Here is a 23026-nt window from a genome sequence, read left to right as displayed (position 1 = left end):
AAAAGATATAAGAATCATAAATAGAATTCAAAAAAATCAGAATAGCAAAGACCTGGGCTCTAGCCAGTAGCATGTTACATACAAGTGGGATGGTTAATTCTGACAAGATTTAGAATCACCTGGGGGACAAACCTCAAGGGATGTTTAAAATGGCTATTTCCAAAGAGGTTTCCCTGAAGAGAGAAGACTTCAACATGGGTTGCAGCCTCCGAGGGGCTGAGGACCCAGAGTGAATAAGAAGGTGAAAGCAAGCTGAACACTCATCAATTTGCTTCCTGGCAGCAGATACAATGTGAACAGCCACATCACACTCCCACTGCCACCATGAAAATCTGTATTGCTCTTTAACCAAAATAAACTCCACCCTCTCTAAGTGGCTTTTACCAGATATTCTGTCAAAACAACGAGGAAAGTAACTAACAGCCCAATAAACTAGGGTAACCCTTCTTCCTAACAGGTAGCTAAGGCAGTACTGACTTTATTGGTCCTTTTTTCCAGGGATGCAACAAAGACAAGAAGAAATGACTAAGTTCTGTAATATTGTAGTGTGTTTAGCAAACTGAGCAAGCAAAATAATCTAATGTTAAGAGAGAATGACAAAAGAGTAGTTTCTTGTTTTGTTGCCAGGCTAGTCTTCAACTTTTAAGCTCTAGTAGTCCTCCTCAGTCTCCTTGTTAGTTTTAGCTTTTTTTCTAAATTGCTTTGTGTTTTTTCTTAAACCATTTCATGTGCTTTATGCTCAGAAAGCAACAAGGGAATTTTATGACTCAGTAAACCATTCGTCAATATGCTCACCACAAGTAGAGAGTGTCCATCTGTTGGAACATTCTGTTGTGTGGCAGTAGATGTGTAAGTACCTGGAAATGCCATGTAGCTATGCAACTTTGTGTTCAGCCTGTGAAGAAGTGAGATCCAGGAAGAGGAAAGAACACACAGTCTATAGGGCACAGGTGCAGTTGAGACCAAGTGACTGCCTGTATAGTGCTGACATCTATACTTACAGATAAAGAGTGTTATAATATTATAAAGCTATTTAATTGAGGTACATTTCAGAGTGTTATAAGCACATGCTTTAGCCACTAAAGTCAGTACTTAAAATGTTTGAGTAGCTATTATATCTCCATTTTTCTTTCAGCCAACCCCTCCACATGCAATGATGGATGGCACCCATACCCTACCCCACAGCTCTACTTGCCTCCCAGGAGTCCTGCTTTCACCTGGGACATACAGGTGAGATACATGCCTCAAAGTTCTCCCCCTACCCACAGCCTCTAGGACCCCAGCCTGCCTTGAGCTCTGCCCTGACTGACTAGAGCTCTATCTTTCTTCTGCTCACACCTCTACCTGCAAATGTGGATCAGCACACCAATTCCCACCCTAGAGTTCCACATGCCCCTCGGGGAAGCCTAGATCTATATAGGACAACCAGTCTCAGAAGCTTACTACTCCCAGGGACTTCCAGACCAGCCAACACCAGAAACAATCAAATGGTGAAAGGCAATTATGAGAACATAATCAACAGAAGCCAGTGCAATACATCACCATTAGAATTCAGCTTTCCTACTATAGAGCCCTGGATATCCTAACACACCCAAAGAGTAAGACTGTGACCTTAAATTCCACATCATGAAGATAATAGAGGCCTTTGAGGGAGATATAAATAAATCTCTTAAAGAAACATAGGAAAACACGATCAAGAAGCCCTTACAGAGGTAACAAATAAATCCCTTAAAGAAATACAGAAAAGTACAATTAAACAGGTGAAGGAAATGAATAAAATAGTCTAAGACTAAAAACAGAAAGCGAAGCAATAAAGAAAACACAAATGGAGACAACTCTGGAGATGGAAAACCTAGAAATGAGAACAGAAACTACAGATGCAAGCATCACCAATAGAATACAAGAGATAAAAGAAAGAAACTCGGGCATAAAAGATGCCATAGAAGAAATTGAAACATTGGTCAAAGAAAATGCCAATGTAGAAAGTTTCTAAATAAAAACATCTAGGAAGTTCAGGACAGTATGAAAAATCCAAACCTAAGAATAATAGGAATAGGAGAGGGTGAAGTTCCCGGTTAACAGGGCTAGAAAGTATCTTCAACAAAATCATAGAAGGAAAGCTTTCATAACCTAAAGAGAGAGTTGGCCACAAATATACAAGAAGCTTACAAAACACCAAATAGATTTGACCGGAAAAGAAAATCCTCCCACCACATAATAATCAAAACACCAGATGTATAGAACAAAGAAAGAATATTTAAATCACTAGGAGAAAAGGCCAAGTAACATATATACTCAGACCTATCAAGATTATACCTGAATTCTCAACAGAATCTCTTAAAGCCAGATCCTGGACAGATGTCATGTAGACCCTAACAGACCACTGATGGTAGCCCAGATTATTATACCCAGCAAAACTTTCAATCACTATAGATGGAGAAACCAAGATATTCCATGACAAAATCAAACTTATATACTAGCTTTCTACTAATTCATCCCTACAGAAGATACTGGAAGGAAAACTCCAAAACAAGGATGGTAATTATGCCCAAGAAAACCCAAGAAATTAATCATCTTACAAGAAAACCAAAAGACGAGGATCACATATACACAGTATCACCACCAACATTAAAATAACAGGAATCATTAATAACTCTCAACATCAATGGACTCAATTCACTAATAAAAAGACACAAACTAACAGACTGGATATGTAGACAGGATCCATCAGTCTGTTGCATAGAGAAACACACCTCAGAATCAAAGACAGACACTACCTCAGAGAAAAGGGATGGCAAAGCGTTTTCCAAACAAGGGGATTCAAGAATCAAGATAGAGTAGCCATTCTATTATTTAATAAAATAGAATTTTAAACAAAAGTAATTAACAGATATGGGAAAGAACACTTCATGCTCATCAAAAGAAAAATCCACTAAGAGGAAGCCTCAATCATGAACATCTATGCCTCAAATGCAAGGGTACCCACATTCCTAAAAGAAATATCATTAAAGCTCAAATTACGTATTTAACCCCATATAATAATCGTGGGTGACGTCAACACCCCACTTTCACAAATGGACAGGTCATCAAAACATAAACTAAACAGAGAAACAATGAAACTAACAGATGGTATGAACCACATGTATCTAACAGATATCTACAGAACATTTTACCTCCTCATCACCCCCAAATGAATATACCTTCTCAGTCTCACATGGAACCTTCTCCAAAATTTACCATAAAATCAGGCACAAAGCAAGCCTCAGTAGATATTAGAAGATCAAAAAAACCATTTCCATCTTATCAGATCACCATAGATTAAGACTGAACTTGAACAACAACAGAAACAATAGAAACTCCACATACTCATGGAAACTGAGCAACTAACTCTCTACTTAATGATCACTTGGTCAGGGAAGAAATAAAGAAAGAAATTAAAGACTTTCTGGAGTTCAATGAAAATGAAGGCACAGTGTATCCAAACTTATGGGATACAATGAAGGCAGTGCTAAAAGGAAAATTCATAGAAATTGGAGAAGATACCATCTTAGGAACTTAACAGCACATTTGAAAGTTCTTGAACAAAAAGAAGCAAACACCCCCAAGAGGAATAGTTGGCCAGAAATAGCCAAACTTACGGCTGAAATCAATCAATTAGAAAGCAAAAGAACAATCAAAAGAATCAACAAAATAGACAAACCCTTAATCAAAGTAACTAAAAGGCATAGAGACAATAACCATATTGACAAAATCAGAAATGAAAAGGAAGACACAACAACAGAAACTGAGGAAATTCCAAAGATCATCAGGTCTTAATTAAAATCCTGTATTCCACAAATCTGGAAAATCTAGATGAAATGGATGTTGTTCTAGATAAATATCACTCACCTAAGTTAAACCAAGATCAGATAAACTAAATAGTTCTGTAACACCTAAGGAAATAGATGCAGTCATTAAAAGTCTCCCAACCAAAAGAAAGTCCAGAACCAGATAGTTTTAGTGTAGAATTCTACCAGACTTGCAAAAAAGAGCTAATGCCAATACTTCTCAAATTATTCCATAAAATAGAAACTGACCAACCAAGCCACCTCAGTCAGTCAACAGGGTCTCAAGGGAGAGGGTGAGGAGTAAGCAAAGAAAATACAATTAAACGACATTGTAACATGACTCCAGGCAGTGCTGAGCTTGAAGTGAGTTTATTCCCCCACCCCCACCCCATGCCTTTTATACCATTCTAGGTACTTGCAAAGAATAGGGTCAGTTCTTAGATCAAAGACAAAATATTCACACAGTGCAATAAACAAAGCAGTCAAACAGACAGTAGTCAAAAGTTCTGTAGTCACTGTTTCTAAGGGCTTATCAGAATGACCAAGATAAAAGGAATACCATGCATTCCTCTGGTGTGTTTATCTTGAGCTTTGTATTAGCCCAAAATGTAAATAAATATTCTTATCTGAGGTATTCTCTTGTCCTCCTAGCCCAGTGTAAATATTACCAGTATCCTAGAAATGGCATCAAGGGCTCTTTATAATAAACAGAAGCATCACTACCTAATTCATTCTATAAGACCACAGTTACTGTGATACCTAAACTACACAAAGACCAACAGGAAAGAGAATTTCAGACCAAGTTTGCTTATGAACATTGACCTAAAAATCCTGAATAAAATTCCTGCAAACCAAATCCAAGAATATGTGAAAAACATCATTCACCATGAACAAGTAGCTTTCATCCCAGAAATACAGAGATTATTTTATATACAAAAATTCATCAACACAATCCAATATATAAACAAAGTGAAAGAAATATAATCACATGATCATCTCACTAGATGCTGAAAGAGCCATCAACATTATCTAACACCCCTTAATGTTAAAAGTCTTAGAAAAATTAGGAATACAAGGTGAATACCTAAACATAATAAAAGCAATATACAGCAAACCAATAGTAACATCAAAATGAATGGAGAGAAACTTGAAGCAATCCCATTAAAACAAAGGACAAGACAAGGCTACCCACTCTTCCCCTATCTATTCAATAGAGAACTTTGATTCTAGTTAGGGCAATAAGACAGCAAAAGGAGATCAAGGGAATACAAGTTAGAAAGAAAGAAGTCAAGGAATCACTGTTTTTCCAGATAGTATACATAAATTACCCACAACATTCTGCTAGAGAATTCCTATAAATGATAAACAATTTTAGCAGAGTGGTTGGATATAAAATAAACTCAAAGAAACCTGTAGCACTCCTTTATACAAATGATAAATGGGCTGAAAAAGAAACAAAAAACTAACACTCCACAATAGTCACAAATAATGTAAAATACCTTTGTGTAATTCTAACGAAGCAAGTGAGAGATCTGTATAACAAGAACTTCAGGTTTCTGAAGACAGAACTTGAAGAGATATCAGAAGATGGAAAGATCTCCCATGCTCATGAAAAAGGCCATCTTACCAAAAGCAATCTACAGATTCAATAAAATTCCCATCCAAATTTGATACAATTCTTTGCACACCTTGAAAGAGCAATTCTGACTTTATATGGAAAAACAAAAATCCCAGGAGAGCTAAAACAATCCTGTACAATAAAATAGCTTCTGGTGGTAACACTATCCCTGATCTCAAGCTGTACTATAAAGCAATAGTGATAAAAATTGCATGGTATTGGTATAGAAACAGACAGTGGATCAACAGAATAAAATTAATGACCCAGAAATATACCCAAACACCTATGGACACTTGGTCTTTGACAAAGAAGGCAAAACATGGAAACAATGGAAAAAAAGAAAGCCTCTTTAACGTATAGTGCTGGTCTAACTGGTGGTCTGCATCTAGAAGAATGCAAATTGATTCATATTTATCACCTCGCACAAAACTCAAGTTGAAGTGAATCAAGGACATCAACATAAAACCAGATACACTAAATCTATTACAAGAAAAAGTGGGAAATAGCCTTGAGCACATTGGTATAGAAGAAAATTTCCTAAACAGAACACCAATGGCTCAGGCTCTAAGATCAACAATTGATAAATGTGACCTTATGAAACTGAAAAGTTTGTATAAGTCCAAGGACATTGTCAATATGACAAAACAGCAGCCTACAGATTGGGAAAATATCTTCACTAACCCTATATCTGGAAAGCTAGTACCCAAAATATATAAAAAACTCAATATGTTAGACTCCAACAAACCAAATAATCCAATTGGAAATGGGGTACAAAGCTAAACAGAGAATTCTCAGCAGAAGGATCTTGAATGATCAAGAAGTACTCAAAGAAATGTTCAATGTCCTTAGTCATCAGAAAAATACAAATCAAAATGACCTGATATTCTACCTTATACCTATCAGAATGGCTAAGATCAATAGCTTAAGTAACAGCAAATGCTGTTGAGGAAGTGGAGAAAGGGGAATAACCCTCTATTGCTGGTGGAATTTCATATTTGTACAACCACTCTGGAAATCAATCTGATAGTTTCTCAGAAAACTGGAAGTAGTTCTACCTGAAGACCCAGCTATACCATTCCTGGGCTTTTACTCAAATGATGCTCCACATACCACAAAGATACATGGTCCATTATGTTCATGGTAGTTTTATTCTTAATATTCAGAGACTAGAAACTACCCAGATGTCCCTCAACTGAAGAATGAATACAGAAAATGTGATTCATTTACACAATGGAATAATACTATCCAGCTATTAAAAACAAGGACATCAAGAATTTTGCAGGCAAATGGATGGAACTAAAAAGTATTTTCCTGAGTGAGGTAATCTGATATATTTTCGAGGATATATAGATAAATAAATAAATCTAGATCTTTGATCTCAATACTTGAGAGATATGTTCCTTGTGAGTTTGAGGCTAGCCTAATCCACAGAGCAAATCCAAGTCAGCCTGGGCTACAGAGAAATCCTCATTAAATTATAATAATTGTTTTAAATTATCAAAATGAAGGTGGTTACAAGTCCTATGGTTGTAATGATATTATAAATCTTTGATGAGAGAGGTTGAAATAAAGAAGACCTAAATAAAAAAAGGGACTGCTAAATTTGACCAGTCTATACTCTTAATGACTTTAAATTGCTGAAGCAAAGGCATTCTATGTTGGGGGAGAGGTTCTATATTTGTGTTAACAGGAAAGAAGGAAAGACTTGGACTCTGTTGGATTTGACTTGGACAGGAAAAAATCAAAAGGACCATATACACTGGTAATGTATATTGTTAAACCCTCTATTGAAACAACTCTGGAACTGACAAGTACATATTCATCTCTACCCAGAACTTCAGCTTCCATAGCCAATACATCTTTTTGACTACAGAATTTTTATGACTTATTACATACGATCCTTTCATATAACATGAATGGAGATTTATATTGCAGTTTATATGAACAAACTAACTTCTACTGAAAGACAGTTGTCTTTTACCTATTTAAACGAAGATATGTGTGTATCCTGCACATTGAATATAAATGTCTTATTTATAAAAATATGTATTATTTGTAACATTTATATATTGTAGAATGAAGGACCAAGATGGCAACCCTGACAAGATTCACAGTTGGAGATACTGAGATGCTGAGACCTGATGCTTTAGCTCCCTGATTGATCTTGCCTCAAACTGATGCCGCTTCCAGAGACTTTCTTCTGTAATAGCTTCACAATGGATTGCTGCTCCTAGATAATCATAGTTCTTACAGCCTTTCAGATTATACCACTCAGGACTTCAGTTAAGCCCTGAATTTTCTCAGCAGATAGAAACTGGACAACGAATACTCAGTCTCTTAAGTTGGGATAGGTGGTTTGGTCATTTTGAGTCATGATGTTGTCATATTAGGGGATGATTACAAATAATTGTGGTCTTGGACAGGAAGAAAACAAAATATGGATCTTAGACCACAGATTTCTATCTTTTCTCTTCTCTATCCTTTCTTACTTGAATAAATGGTAGGAGGTTAAAAGGGAAAAGGGGGATATAGGGAAAAAAGGGAAATATTAAAAGAAATTAGGTAAGTATGGAAGCATTATTGAATCTTCTCTTAAACAAAAGCATTTTGTAGCCATAATCTTACATTGGTAGATATCTTTATGTTTTGATGAAGAATTGAAGCTATATTTTCTTACATTGATACAAAATTTTGTATATTGATACAGATTTAAGGTTTTCACTGGTATAAATCTTTGTATATTGATACAAAATTTAAGGTTAGTTTGTTACAATATATTTGTATTTTTCAACTTTTGTATCTATATATTATGCCTATGCAACTCATTTTAAAATACAAGGCTTAGTCCTAGTCCTTTTAAAAACTGCTATTATTAATGTTTGGCAATTAAGATATGCTATAAATAAGTAGATGGTCTCAAAGCCTCAGGGATCCACAGAATATATCATTTAAAATTATTTCATTTTAAAAGATAATTTGACTATGAGTCAGGTCTGTTCCTGATAGTACCCTAATTCCAATTCAAAGAAGATGATAAGCATCAAAAAACCTCCACATGGAGTTGCTTCAAGTGTGACAAGCTAGCCACTGGGCAAAAAAAAATGCCTTAAATTCATCTGCAGACAAAATGTTGTCCAAAAAGGACAAATGAATGCAGGATAGTCAACTGCAAAGCTCTGGCAAGACAGAGTAACTAAATCCTTCACAATTTCTGTTTCATATTCTAGTCTAAAAGAATGAATGAAGAGAGATGCTCCAATGTTGTAAAGAATATTGGGGACTATCTAGATAGTGAGCAGTCTGTCATATAATTTTTGGAAGCTGCATCCCTACACTTCTTGCATACTCAGGTAATATTCCTTCTCAAATTCTGGTGGTGTTGAATACTAGATAGTCATAATCTTACTGTAAGCTTAAATTGTTTAGGATTTAAGAAGATATTATAAGTCTAAGAAGATGTTTTTAGGTTAGTAATACAAGTTAGGATAGAAAATGATTTAGATACAAAATTCCAAACTCACCAAGATAGTATAGATAATAGAATAGTTCATTTCAATTGCCAAATATAAATGGACTGGCTATTATAAATGTATACCATACCTTATGGTTTTTATAATTGTTATAATTGTACTCAATTTATATCTGAGAGAAAAAGAGCCTTTTATTGGAAAGAAAGGGGAAGTGTTGAGGGTTGAGGTTTGGTCTCTTTCTGTGTACTGGAAGGCTAAATAGGTTCCCCAAGGCCTGGTTACTCCCAGGCAAGAGAGATTCCACACATACAATGTTACCTTGCTCCTTAATTTAACATTATTGGTTAAATAAAGATGCTTATAGCCAAAAAGTGACAGAAGAGACATGGATAGGGTTTGGGTCCTGGGCTCAGGGTCTAAGTAGAACAAGTGGGGGAGAAAAAGGTGGAGCGAGGAGGGAGTTGGCATGGTGTAGAAGCTGCCATAAGGTAGGTGAATCTTCAAAACATGGCTGTGAAGGCTGGCCAATTGGACTAAATAGCAATCCAGATAGAATATAGCAAGTTATAACTTGGGGTTATTGAGGGGGAAGTAGATTCTAATAGCTTAGAGGGTGGATATCTGCCCAGATCTAGTGCTGATTAAAGCTTATTACAAACATAAAGATTGTATTTTTTTATCTGGTAACTGAATGATCAAAGTTGAATATAAATCACAGATAGAGATAAAATACAATAGTAACCCAGACTCAAAAGGACATGAATGGCATGTACTCACTGATAAGACATTAACCACAAAATGCATAATGGCCATGATACACCCCATAAACCTAGGAAGTTAAACAAGAAGGAAGGCCCAAGTGAGGATGCTTGAGTCTCACTTAGAAAGGGGGAATAACATAGTCGTAGGAAGCAAAGAGAGGAAGAGAACTGGGTAGGAGAGGGGATGAAAAGGGGAATGGGGGGGTCAGGATCAGGTGTGGGGAGAGACAGTGGAGAGGGACAGAGGGACAGGAAAATGAGTGGAAATCTGCACCTACCAGGGTTTGGGAGTGTGGTAGGGCAAATCTCTAGGAAGCCCCAGAGACCTGGGATAGGGGAAACTCCCATGAATCAATGAGGGTGTCCTTAGCCAAGATTCCTTACAGTGGGAATATGAAACCAGAAGAGGCCACCTTCTGTAGCCAGGCAGACTCCACAGTGGAGGGATATGGACAACAACCTATCTACAAAATTTTCAACCTAAAATTCATTTTATCTAAAAGCAATTCAAGGAAAAAAATGGAGTGGAAACTGAGGAATGGCCAACTAATAACCAGCCCAACCAGAGACCTATAACTCTGGCAAGCAGAAAGCACACTTCCACTATTAATGATACTCTGTTATGCTTGTAGATAGGAGCCTAGAGAGGCTATGTCTAGCAGCCTACCGAAACAGATGGAGACATTCATAGCCAAACATTGGACAGAGGTTGGGGACTCTTTTGGAAGAATTGGGGGAAGGTTTAAAGGACCTGAAGGGGATAGAAACTCTACAAGAAGACCAATAGAGACAACTAACCTGGACCCTTGGCAGCTCTCAGAGACTGAGTCACCAACCAAAGAGCATACAGGGGCTGGAGTAAGCCCCCCAGCACACAGGATTGTCTTGACTGGCCATAGTCAAACCCTGCAGATTCTTAATGCACCAGTGTGGGGGGATACCTAGAAGGGGCCACCCCGAAGGCGAAGGGGATGGGGGAAAGACTTTGGGAGGGGGGAATTGGGAGAGTTGACAGTGTTTGGGATGTAAATAAATAGAAAACAAATAAATTAATAAAAGTTTTGAGTTTTATTGTTTGAGTGCCTTGCAACTGACCTTTGGTGAGATGGTTGTAACTGAATTGATTAGATCCTTTATTAAATACAACACATTCGTTAAGGCAGTTCTAAGCTTCAAGGAGTCCTGATGGCTTGCGCATACTATATCAATAGCTTATTGAATGAGCAGAATTAGACCCAGAAGACATCGTTACTGATATGAAAACTAAAATGACTGTGCTATGAAGTCATACTTCTTAGTCAAGAGAGTTGCTCTGAATATTTGCTCAAAAAAAAAAAAAAAAACCCAACCACAGTTCAGAGTACATCACATGTTTGGGTATATCAGCAGTCTACTCTCATTCCAAGAGAGCCAGCCAAGGTAGGTACCATTCAGAAGGAGGCTTCTTGATACCTGTGCAAACTTCAACACTCCACTACTGTAACTTAGAAATTGTCTGTTCCTCAGGTAAAGCTATGCATGCCTATGCGGTATTGATCTTAGAATGCTTACATATTCAGCACTCAGGCTCCTCAGAAACATGGGTGCTTCTTGTTCAGAATATTCTCAGATATGAAGCATTATAAACATGAATGGAGTGTGTGCTTTCCTGAAAGTAAGGTCCTGTGTTTATGCAAATATTAACAAGTAGTTAAGAAAACACAAGTAAGTAAAATAGAATGTGACTCATGGGTAGATGGCTTCTAAAATTATTTTTTTCTATGAAGCCTTAGTTGTTTTAAAAGCATTAATGCTGATCTTTGCTTTAAAATGTGGGTGTATAATTTAAGGTAAAACACCTCATTGTACAATGGAAAGTTTACTTTGCTAAGTACTTAATATATAGTAACTTTCTTCCTTGTAAGAGATTACTTTAAACATTTTTAGTAATGTTTTTATGAGAAGGTTCTTATCTGAGGGCTGACAGAAATTTGAGAGAATTATTCAAAGCAGAATAGGATACAGTTTATTTTAAAAAAATAAACTCCTTAAAAGGATATTCTAAAATTTCTCATATAAGTACCATGTAAGGTTTATCAGCTGCTTTCGTGAGAATTACTTAAAATTTTTTCATCTAACTGCCTCATGTATCACATTTTACCTTTTTTTCTTTTCTCTGTGATGAGGATCAGCTAGCCAAAAAATTCTGGGTGAGGATCACTGTTTATGAGAAATAGCTTATGAAGTTTCCTTGCAAATTAGATTCTTAGCACTATTTTTCTCAAAGACTTTATTTTACAAATGACTTGTTGATTATGAAGAATTTCCGATGTACATCTCCTCATTTAAGTGGTGGGGATGGAACGTGTACCACCATGGAGTCAGCATGGAGGATACCTGAGCACATGGTTGGAACAGCGTTCCTATTCTTTATTTTCGTGGTCAACTTTCAGATTGCAGTGATATATAATATTTAATGGGTAATTTGATGTCCCTCTAAATTGAATCCTACTCTCAATAGGTGAGCCAAGAGCAGGTGAAACTCATTGTTCCCTCATGTAGTTGGCTGTTGGATGGTTTTTCCTTTCCCAATGTCACAGAGATGGACTGCAAAGAATCCAGATCCTTGTAGGATGGTGAGATAGCTCAGTCAGTAATGTATGTGACTGTCGGGTGAGTATGAGAACCCGACTTCTGTCAGCACCACCCAGGTAACAGACAGAGCAGGTGGCCTGAGCTTGTAACTCCAGGGCTGAAGAGGCAGAGATTCTGGCCTCTACATTCACACACCCTTACCTATATATCCTCATGCATACAGAGAGGATTGAAGTCCTTCCTCTGTGTGATTTTATCAAACTGTCTGATGAAATTATACAAAATCATCAGTTTCTTTAATAATGTTTTTGCATGAAGGATTATGAACTGTGTTTTTTTAGGTAGAAAATAAAAGAAACCTTTTATATGTAGAGTATTAATTTCTCTTTCCATGAAACTACACTTTTGTCATTCTCTCTCAACATTAGATTAGTTTGCTTTCTCAATTCCCTAAACATACTACATTATTATAGAACTTAGCCATTTCCTCTTGTCTTTCTTTCATCCCTGGACAAAAGAACCAGTGAAGCCAGTGCTGCATTAGCTGCCTGTAGCTTTCCTCGAGGAAGAAAGGTTACCCTAGTTTATTGGGCTGTTAGTTACTTTCCTAATTGTTTTGACAGAGAACCTAGTAAAAGCCACTTAAAGAAAATGAACTTTATTTTGTATTTTTTTCCTCTTTGTATTCCTGGAATATCTGTGCAGTGAGCTTTGATTTTTTTTTAAATTTCTTAGTAAATTTTCTGTCCAATTCTGCTACCACTCCTTGGAGATTATACTTGCCACATCTTCTCATTTGAAATATGCCTTTTAATATTAAATTGACCATAATTTAAAAAATGCAGACATCTGTTTTTCTTTTCTTCTATTTCTTTTTTCTTCCTCCTCCTCTTCTTCCTCCTCCTCCTCCTCCCTCCTTCTTCTTCATTCAGTTGGGCCTTATTCTGTTGCCCAGGTTGGTCTCAAACTCTTCAGATCCAATAATCCTCCTCAATCTCCTGATAGCTGTTGCTATTGAAATGTAACCCCCAAACCCAGTATATTCTTTATACTTTTGCTTGTTTTTGAAACAGAGTCTTAGTATTTAGAGACTAGGAGTTAGGCAGTCATGGGTAGAGGGAGCCATGGCTGGTGAAGTTCTAAGATGGCCAGCGTCTTCATCAATCTCCTGAATTTTGCCTCTCATCAGCAGGGCCTCCACCATTCTAATTTGTTTGTGAAGACTCTACTTATTTTCTTGATTTCTGAAGCTGCTAATGAAAGTATTTGTTTCTTACCATTCCTTACCCAGCTTGCTCTTTGTTTCCAACACTGTCTGAGAGTTTTTTTTCAAATACATTTTAGGATCAACATTTTAAATTCTGCACAATCTTTATTAGGAATTTGTTTGGAATCACATGGGTTTTATGTATAAAGGTGAGCAAAATGAAGTTCTTTGAAGACTGACTCCTTATGCTCAAAAACTCCATGTTTTTTCTTTTTTTATTTTGAGAAGGTTTTCAATCTGTAGATTATGTTTTCAACATGGCCCTCAATCCCCAATCAGGCCAGTGTGCTACTCAGCTTTAAAAATGCCGTTGCTAGGGGATGGAAAGATGGCTTCCTGATTGAAATGTTTGCTGCTTTTCCCAAGGTCCAGAGTTCAGTTCCCAGAACGCATGTAGTATAGCTCGGAACTTCTTAGAACTCCAGGTTAGAGCATTTAATGTCCTCCTTTGGCCTGTGAGCATCTGCACATATGTGGTATATATTTGCTTTCATGCATATTCATTTTAAAATATTTTTAAAAAATTTATACTTTACAGTTTTTATTGTTATTATAAATGGAATCCTTAAGAAAAAGTCCATCTGTCTGTCCCTTCCTCCCTCCCCTGCCCTCCCTCCCTCCCTCCCTCCCTGTCTGCCTGCCTGCCTGCCTTCCTTCCTTCCTTCCTTCCTTCCTTCCTTCCTTCCTTCCTTCCTTCCTCCCTCCCTCCCTTCCTTCCTTCCTTCCTTCCTTCCTCCCTTCCTCCCTTCCTTCCTTCCTATCTACAGAGTCTAAGTTAATCCTGGCTGGCTTGCAACTGACTATGTAGGCCAGGCTGGTCTTGAATTCATAGAGATCTGCTTCCCTCTGTCTCTTGAATGCTGTCATCAAAGGAGTGCACCAACCACTATACCTGGTCACAAATGCCTTTTTATTTACTGATAAGAGTACTACAGGGATTTAGCTCAGTGGTAGAGTGCTCACCTAGCAAGCGCAAGGCCCTGAGTTCGGTCCCCAGGTCCAAAAAAAAAAAAAAACTACAGATTTAATATCAATCTATTTTTCAATGTTGAAATTCTTTCTTAGAATTTGTCTACAGATTTTATTTGTTTTCCAGCACCCAAATATTGTATACAAAGTAGTAAATACTTGTGTTTATTCCTTTCAATCCCTAAATCTTTATTTTATTTTTTTGGGCTGATCAAACTTTCAGAAAAAAAAAACTAAGCAGAACCAATGACAACAACATTACTGTTTCCTGACTTTAAGGGCAAAGCTTCTTTCTCTCGATTAGATGAACTCTGAGCTTTGAGTACATATCCTTTTTAGGTTAATGACGTTTTGTTTATGGCACTATGCTGCTAATTTTTTTTATTAACTTGAGTATTTCTTATATACATTTCGAGTGTTATTCCCTTTCCCGGTTTCCGGGCAAACATCCCCCTCCCCCTCCCCTTCTTTATTGGTGTTCCCCTCCCCATCCTCCCCCACTTGTCGCCCTCCCCCCAACAATCTAGTTCACTGGGGGTTCAGTCTTAGCAGGACCCAGGGCTTCCCCTTCCACAGGTGCTCTTACTAGGATATTCATTGCTACCTATGAGGTCAGAGTCCAGGGTCAGTCCATGTATAGTCTTTAGGTAGTGGCTTAGTCCCTGGAAGCTCTGGTTGCTTGGCATTGTTGTACTTTTGGGGTCTTGAGCCCCTTCAAGCTCTTCCAGTTCTTTCTCTGATTCCTTCAACGGGGGTCCTATTCTCAATTCAGTGGTTTGCTGCTGGCATACGCCTCTGTGTTTGCTGTATTCTGGCTGTGTCTCTTGGGAGAGATCTACATCCGGCTCCTGTCGGCCTGCACTTCTTTGCTTCATCCATCTTGTCTAATTGGATGGCTGTATATGTATGGGCCACATGTGGGGCAGGCTCTGAATGGGTGTTCTTTCTGTGTCTGTTTTAATCTTTGCCTCTCTATTCCCTGCCAAGGGTATTCTTGTTCCCCTTTTAAAGAAGGAGTGAAGCATTCAGATTTTGATCATCCGTCTTGAGTTTCATTTGTTCTAGGCATCTAGGGTAATTCAAGCATTTGGGCTAATAGCCACTTATCAATGAGTGCATACCATGTGTGTTTTTCTGTGATTGGGTTACCTCACTCAGGATGATATTTTCCAGTTCTGACCATTTGCCTACGAATTTCATAAAGTCATTGTTTTTGATAGCTGAGTAATATTCCATTGTGTAGATGTGCCACATTTTCTGTATCCATTCCTCTGTTGAAGGGCATCTGGGTTCTTTCCAGCTTCTGGCTATTATAAATAAGGCAGCGATGAACATAGTGGAGCATGTGACTTTTTTATATGTTGGGGCATCTTTTGGGTATATGCCCAAGAGAGGTATAGCTGGATCCTCAGGCAGTTCAACGTCCAATTTTCTGAGGAACCTCCAGACTGATTTCCAGAATGGTTGTACCAGTCTGCAACCCCACCAACAATGGAGGAGTGTTCCTCTTTCTCCGCATCCTCGCCAGCATCTGCTGTCACCTGAGTTTTTGATCTTAGTCATTCTCACTGGTGTGAGGTGAAATCTCAGGGTTGTTTTGATTTGCATTTACCTTATGACTAAAGATGTTGAACATTTCTTTAGGTGTTTGTCAGCCATTCGGCATTCCTCAGCTGTGAATTCTTTGTTTAGCTCTGAACCCCATTTTTTAATAGGGTTATTTGTTTCCCTGCGGTCTAACTTCTTGAGTTCTTTGTATATTTTGGATATAAGGCCTCTATCTGTTGTAGGATTGGTAAAGATCTTTTCCCAATCTGTTGGTTGCCGTTTTGTCCTAACCACAGTGTCCTTTGCCTTACAGAAGCTTTGCAGTTTTATGAGATCCCATTAGTCGATTCTTGATCTTAGAGCATAAGCCATTGGTGTTTTTTTCAGGAAATTTTTTCCAGTGCCCATGTGTTCCAGATGCTTCCCCACTTTTTCTTCTATTAGTTTGAGTGTATCTGGTTTGATGTGGAGGTCCTTGATCCACTTGGACTTAAGCTTTGTACAGGGTGATAAGCATGGATCGATCTGCATTCTTCTACATGTTGCCCTCCAGTTGAACCAGCACCATTTGCTGAAATGCTATCTTTTTTCCATTGGATGGTTTTGGCTCCTTTGTCAAAAATCAAGTGCCCATAGGTGTGTGGGTTCATTTCTGGGTCTTCAATTCTATTCCACTGGTCTATCTGTATGTCTCTGTACCAATATCATGCAGTTTTTATCACTATTGCTCTGTGATACTGCTTGAGTTCAGGGATAGTGATTCCCCCTGAAGTCCTTTTATTGTTGAGGATAGTTTTAGCTATCCTGGGTTTTTTGTTATTCCAGATGAATTTGCAAATTGTTCTGTCTAACTCTTTGAAGAATTGGATTGGTATTTTGATGGGGATTGCATTGAATCTGTAGATCGCTTTTGGTAAAATGGCCATTTTTACTATATTAATCCTGCCAATCCATGAGCATGGGAGATCTTTCCATCTTCTGAGGACTTCTTCAATTTCTTTCTTCAGAGTCTTGAAGTTCTTATTGTACAAATCTTTTACTTGCTTGGTTAAAGTCACACCGGGGTACTTTATATTATTTGGGTCTATTATGAAGGGTGTCATTTCCCTAATTTCTTTCTCGGCTTGTTTCTCTTTTGTGTAGAGGAAGGCTACTGATTTATTTGAGTTAATTTTATACCAGGCCACTTTGCTGAAGTTGTTTATCAGCTTTAGTAGTTCTCTGGTGGAACTTTTGGGATCACTTAAATATACTATCATATCATCTGCAAAAAGTTATATTCTGACTTCTTCTTTTCCGATCTGTATCTCCTTGACCTCCTTTTGTTGTCTGATTTCTCTGGCTAGAACTTCAAGAACTATATTGAATAAGTAGGGAGAGAGTGGGCAGCCTTGTCTAGTCCCTGATTTTAGTGGGATTGCTTCAAGTTTCTCTCCATTTAGTTTAATGTTAGCAACTGGTTTGCTGTATATGGCTTTTACTATGTTTAGGTATGGGCCTTGAATTCCTATTCTTTCCAGGACTTTTATCATGAAGGGGTGTTGAATTTTGTCAAATGCTTTCCCAGCATCTAATGAAATGATCATGTGGTTTTGTTCTTTCAGTTTGTTTATATAATGGATCACGTTGATGGTTTTCCGTATATTAAACCATCCCTGCATGCCTGGGATGAAGCCTACTTGATCATGGTGGATGATCGTTTTGATGTGCTCTTGGATTCGGTTTGCCAGAATTTTATTGAGTATTTTTGCGTCGATATTCATAAGGGAAATTGGTCTGAAGTTCTCTTTCTTTGTTGGGTCTTTGTGTGGTTTAGGTATAAGAGTAATTGTGGCTTCATAGAAGGAATTCGGTAGTGCTCCATCTGTTTCAATTTTGTGGAACAGTTTGGATAATATTGGTACGAGGTCTTCTATGAAGGTCTGATAGAATTCTGCACTAAACCCGTCTGGACCTGGGCTCTTTTTGGTTGGGAGACCTTTAATGACTGCTTCTATTTCCTTAGGAGTTATGGGGTTGTTTACCTGGTTTATCTGTTCCTGATTTAACTTCAGTACCTGGTATCTGTCTAGGAAATTGTCCATTTCCTGCAGATTTTCAAGTTTTGTTGAATATAGGCTTTTATAGTAAGATCTGATGATTTTTTTAATTTCCTCTGAATCTGTAGTTATGTCTCCCTTTTCATTTCTGATTTTGTTAATTTGGACATCCTCTCTGTGTCCTCTCGTTAGTCTGGCTAAGGGTTTATCTATTTTGTTGATTTTCTCAAAGAACCAACTTTTGGTTCTGTTGATTCTTTCTATGGTCCTTTTTGTTTCTACTTGGTTGATTTCATATGCTGCTAATTTAAAAATAAGTTATGAGTAGGATAAATATTAGCAAGAGTCTTTTTTTGCTCTTACTTTTCATTCTTACTTTATTATCATAAATAATAGACACTTTCTTTTAAAAAAAGACACTGCGTGGATCAACTTGAGAATATCTTGTTTGGAGTTTTATGTACATGATTAAGAGAGTAAACTATATTTCTCTCTGGACTTTGACTCAAGGTTACTTCTGGATGTGAAGTGAACTGGGCACCTGTGCCTCTCCCCCAGATTGGTAAAACAATTGGCTTAAATGTCAATGGATCTCTTCTCTGTTGTACTTATCTCTTTGATATTTAAGTCTTGGGTTGTATTTCACATGGTCAAACATAATCTAATAACTACTATTATGCATCTAAATATTCTTTACATTCCTTTATGGTATAGATAATTATATTGATATATGTGCACATGAAATTTTTCAAATATCTATATGACACGGTTTTTGTTTATATATAGAATATATTATAATATGTTAATATATACTAATACATATTACATTACAGACTATACATGACAGCTATGATAGTGATTTAGCCCAGGACATACTTTTAAATTCTGAACCCTTTAACATTTGGAATTTCTTAGACCAAGTGCATAAGGGTGGTTACAAATGTGTTAATGGTGTACTCATCCACTCTCAGTTCACCTTGTCATTTAAACATCCAGAGCATATTAAAGTTATAGGAGATGGCTAATCCTACTAGATACTGTGAGTTGGAGTCTAGAAAACAGACCATATGCTCAAGATCTCATGGGTAGTGAGCAAGAAATTTGAGATTTAAACTGCTATGAAGGAAATCTGGGTTTCTTTTACATCTTTATTGGGAAGTGAATGCTCATTCTGAAACAGTTTTGAAAAAAAAAGCAAGCAATCATAGACTTCTATTGTTGTTACTTTTTGATATAGAGGCACATAATAAAGGGATAGAAGAGAATTGATCATGATAAATTTAGATAGTACAGTGACTTTTATGTACTGTCACATATCTTGAGGAGGCACCATCCACATGGGTTACCAGGCGAGGATGCCTCGTTGGATTTGTAGCATATGTCAGCATGTAATACTTCAGATAGGTATGTCAAGGTTCTGTTGGAAAAGGAAGCCATTCTAATGGGGGTACACTCACTTTATGAACAGCAGAAAATAATTGTACTGTTGGTCTGAGCTGTAGACTTTCTACTGGAGCCACAGAGAGACAGGTGAAGGGTACATCCTGGATGGAACGTTCTGTATTTTCTTGTTATCCCCATTTTGCTTTAGTGCATAAAAATGAGAAATGTATTTCAGACTGGCTTCTTAGCATCTGAATTTTTAATTGGACATTGGCTGTAGTATTAAAGGAACTGTTTTAAAAGGAAACACGTGATGAGTACCTCATGGAGACATTCTTGCAGGGGAACAGCAAAAGGGAGCAAACACTCTCTCTTACAGTACTCCAGAATGTTTGCTCTTTTAATTATTATTTTTCCTTAGCTTAATGCAATTTGGAGTCCTAGTAATTAAAGGTAAGTGATACATATGATGAATATGATTATCTGTTTGCTCATGTTGGTAGCTTTGGGAAGAAAGAGGATACTAATGAGATGGGATTTCATTGTGCAAACCCTTTACAGGCACTAGGAGCATGGAAGTGTTTCCCCATTGTTTATTTCTTCCCAGTAGCATGTCTATAATATCTGATGTTTTAAAGGTGAAACTGTAGCATTTTGTAGTTCCCTGACCCATCTAGTCTTCTGTGCTTGTTTCTATATTTTTTCAACTACATGTTTTTCTTTTTCTCCCCTGAGGATTTACTTTTTTTCTATTCTTTTTTATTAATTTATTTATTTATTCACTTTACATCTTGGTTGCAGCCCCTCCCTCATTTTTTCTTTTCTATTTTCCCCAGCAGTATCCATTCTCCCTGCTGGCTATCAGGTTCTCCTCCTCTCAAAGTCATTCTTGTCACTGTTCTTTACAGGTTTCAAAGGAATAAATCAGGGCCAGCCTTGGATGATTATTTCTCCTTGAAACAAGAAGAATGCAGAATGTACTAAATTCACTTTAATCAACTAATTTTTCTCTCAGCCTGTTTATCTTTGAGTAGAGGAAGGCTACTGATTTGTTTGAGATAATTTTATACTCATCCACTTTGCTGAAGTTGTTTATCAGGCCTTAGTAGAGTTCTCTGGTGGAACTTTTGTGGTCACTTAAGTATACTATCATATCATCTGCAAATAGTGATATTTTGACTTCTTCTTTTCCAGTTTGTATTCCTTTGACCTCCTTTTGTTGTCCGATTGCTCTGGCTAGGACTTCGAGTACTATATTGAGTAAGAAGGGGGAGAGTGGGCATCTTTGTGTAGTCCCTGATTTTAGTGGGATTGCTTCAAGTTTCTCTCCACTTAATTTATTGTTAGCTACTGGTTTGCTGTATATTGCTTTTACTATGTTTATGTATGGGCCTTGAATTCCTGTTCTTTCCAGGACTTTTATCATGAAGGGGTGTTGAATTTTGTTAAATGTTTCTTAGCATCTAATGAAATGATCATGTGTTTTTTCTTTTAGTTTGTTTATATAGTGGATTACATCGATGGATTTCTGTATATTGAACCATTCCTGCACCCCTAGGATGAAGCCTACTTGATCATGGATAACCATTTTGATGTTTTCTCTGACTCAGTTTGTGAGAGTTTCATTGAGTATGTTTGTGTCAATATTCATAAGGGAAATTGGACTGAATTTCTCTTTCTTTGTTGGGTCTTTGTGTGGTTTAGATGTAAGTGTAATTGTGGCTTCATAGAATGAAATAGTTAGTTTTCCATCTGTTTCTATTTTGTGGAATAGTTTGGACAGTATTCGTATGAGGTCTTCTCTGAAGGTCTGACTGAATTCTGCACTAAACCAATCTGGTCCTGGGTTCTGGTTCTGGTTTTGGTTGGGAGACTTTTAATAACTGCTTCTATTTCTTTAGGAGTTATAGGGTTGTTTAAATGGTTTATCTGATCCTGATTTAACTTTGTTATCTGGTATTTACCTAGAAAATTGTCCATTTTCTTTAGATTTTCTAGTTCTGTTGAATATAGGCTTTTGTAGTAGGATCAGCTGATTTTTTTAATATCCTCAGATTCCGTTGTTATGTCTCCCTGTGCATATCTGATTTTGTTAATTTGGATATAGTCTCTGTGTTAGTCTGGCTAAGGGTTTATCTATCTTGTTAATTTTCTCAAAGAAGTAGCTCCTGGTTTGGTTGATTCTTTGTATAGGCTTTTGTTTCTTCTTGGTTGATTTCAGCCCTGATTTTGATTATTTCCTGCTGTGTACTCCTCTTGGGTGTATTTGCTTCTTTTTTTCTAGAGATTTTAGGTGTGCTGTTATCTGCTAATGTATGCTCTCTCCTATTTCTTTTTGGAGGCACTCAGAGCTATGAATTTTCCTCTTAGCATTGCTTTCATTGTATCCCATAAGTTTGGGAATGTTGTGCCTTCATTTTCATTAACTTCTAAGAAGTCTTTAATTTCTTTATCTCTTACTTGATCATGTTATCATTGAGTAGAGCATTGTTCAACTTCCATGTATATGCAGGCTTTCTGTCGTTTTTGTTGTTATTGAAAACCAGCCTTAGTCCGTCCAGATCTTATAGGATCATGGGATAATTTCTGTCTTCTTGTATCTGTTGAGGCCTCCAGACTCATTTCCCGAGTGGATATACCAGTTTGCAATACCACCAAAAATGGAGGAGTGTTCCTCTTTTTCCACATCCTCACCAACATGTGTTGTCACCTATGTTTTTGATTTTAGACATTCTGATTAGTGTAAGGTGGAATCTCAGAATTGTTTGATTTGCATTGTGTCCCATAATTTTGGATATATTGTACCTTCATTTTCATTAAATTCTAAGAATTCTTTAATTTCTTTCTTAATTTCTTCTTTGACCAAGTTACCATTGAGTAGAGCATTTGTCAACTTCCATGTATATGTGGGCGTTCTTTCCTTATTGTTGTTATTGAAGACCAGCCTTAGTCCATGGTGGTCTAATAGTATGCAAGGGACTATTTTTATTGTTCTGTGACTGTTGAAGCCTGTTTTGTGACTGATTATATGATCAATTTTGGAGAAGGTACCATGAGGTGGTAAGAAGAAGGTATATCCTTTTGTTTTAGGATGAAATGTTCTATAAATATCTGATTAGTCCATTTGGTTCATAACTTCTGTTAGTTTCTCCATGTCTCTGTTTAATTTCTGTTTTCATGATCTGTCCATTGATGAGAGTTCGGTGTTGAAATTTCCTACTATTAATGTGTGAGGAGCAATGTGTGCTTCGAGCTTTTGTAAGGTTTCTTTTATAAGTGTAGGTTCCCTTGCATTTGGAGCACATATATTTAGCATTGAGAGTTCTTGGTGGATTTTTCCTTTGATAAATACAAAGTGTCCTTCCTTATCTTTTTTGATAACTTTTGGTTGAAAGTTGATTTTATTTGATATTAGAATGGGTGCTCGAGTTTGTTTCTTCAGACCATTTGTTTGGAAATTTGTTTTCCAGCCTTTTACTCTGAGGTAGGTAGTGTCTGTCTTTTTTTTTTTTTTTTTTCGGAGCTGGGGACGAACCCAGGGCCTTGCACTTGATAGGCAAGTGCTCTACC

The sequence above is a fragment of the Rattus norvegicus genome, chromosome 19 (genome assembly GCF_036323735.1).
Source record: "Rattus norvegicus strain BN/NHsdMcwi chromosome 19, GRCr8, whole genome shotgun sequence".
NCBI lineage: Eukaryota > Metazoa > Chordata > Mammalia > Rodentia > Muridae > Rattus > Rattus norvegicus.
The sequence above is the reverse complement of the archived record's forward strand: the minus strand, read 5'-3'. Positions refer to the sequence as shown.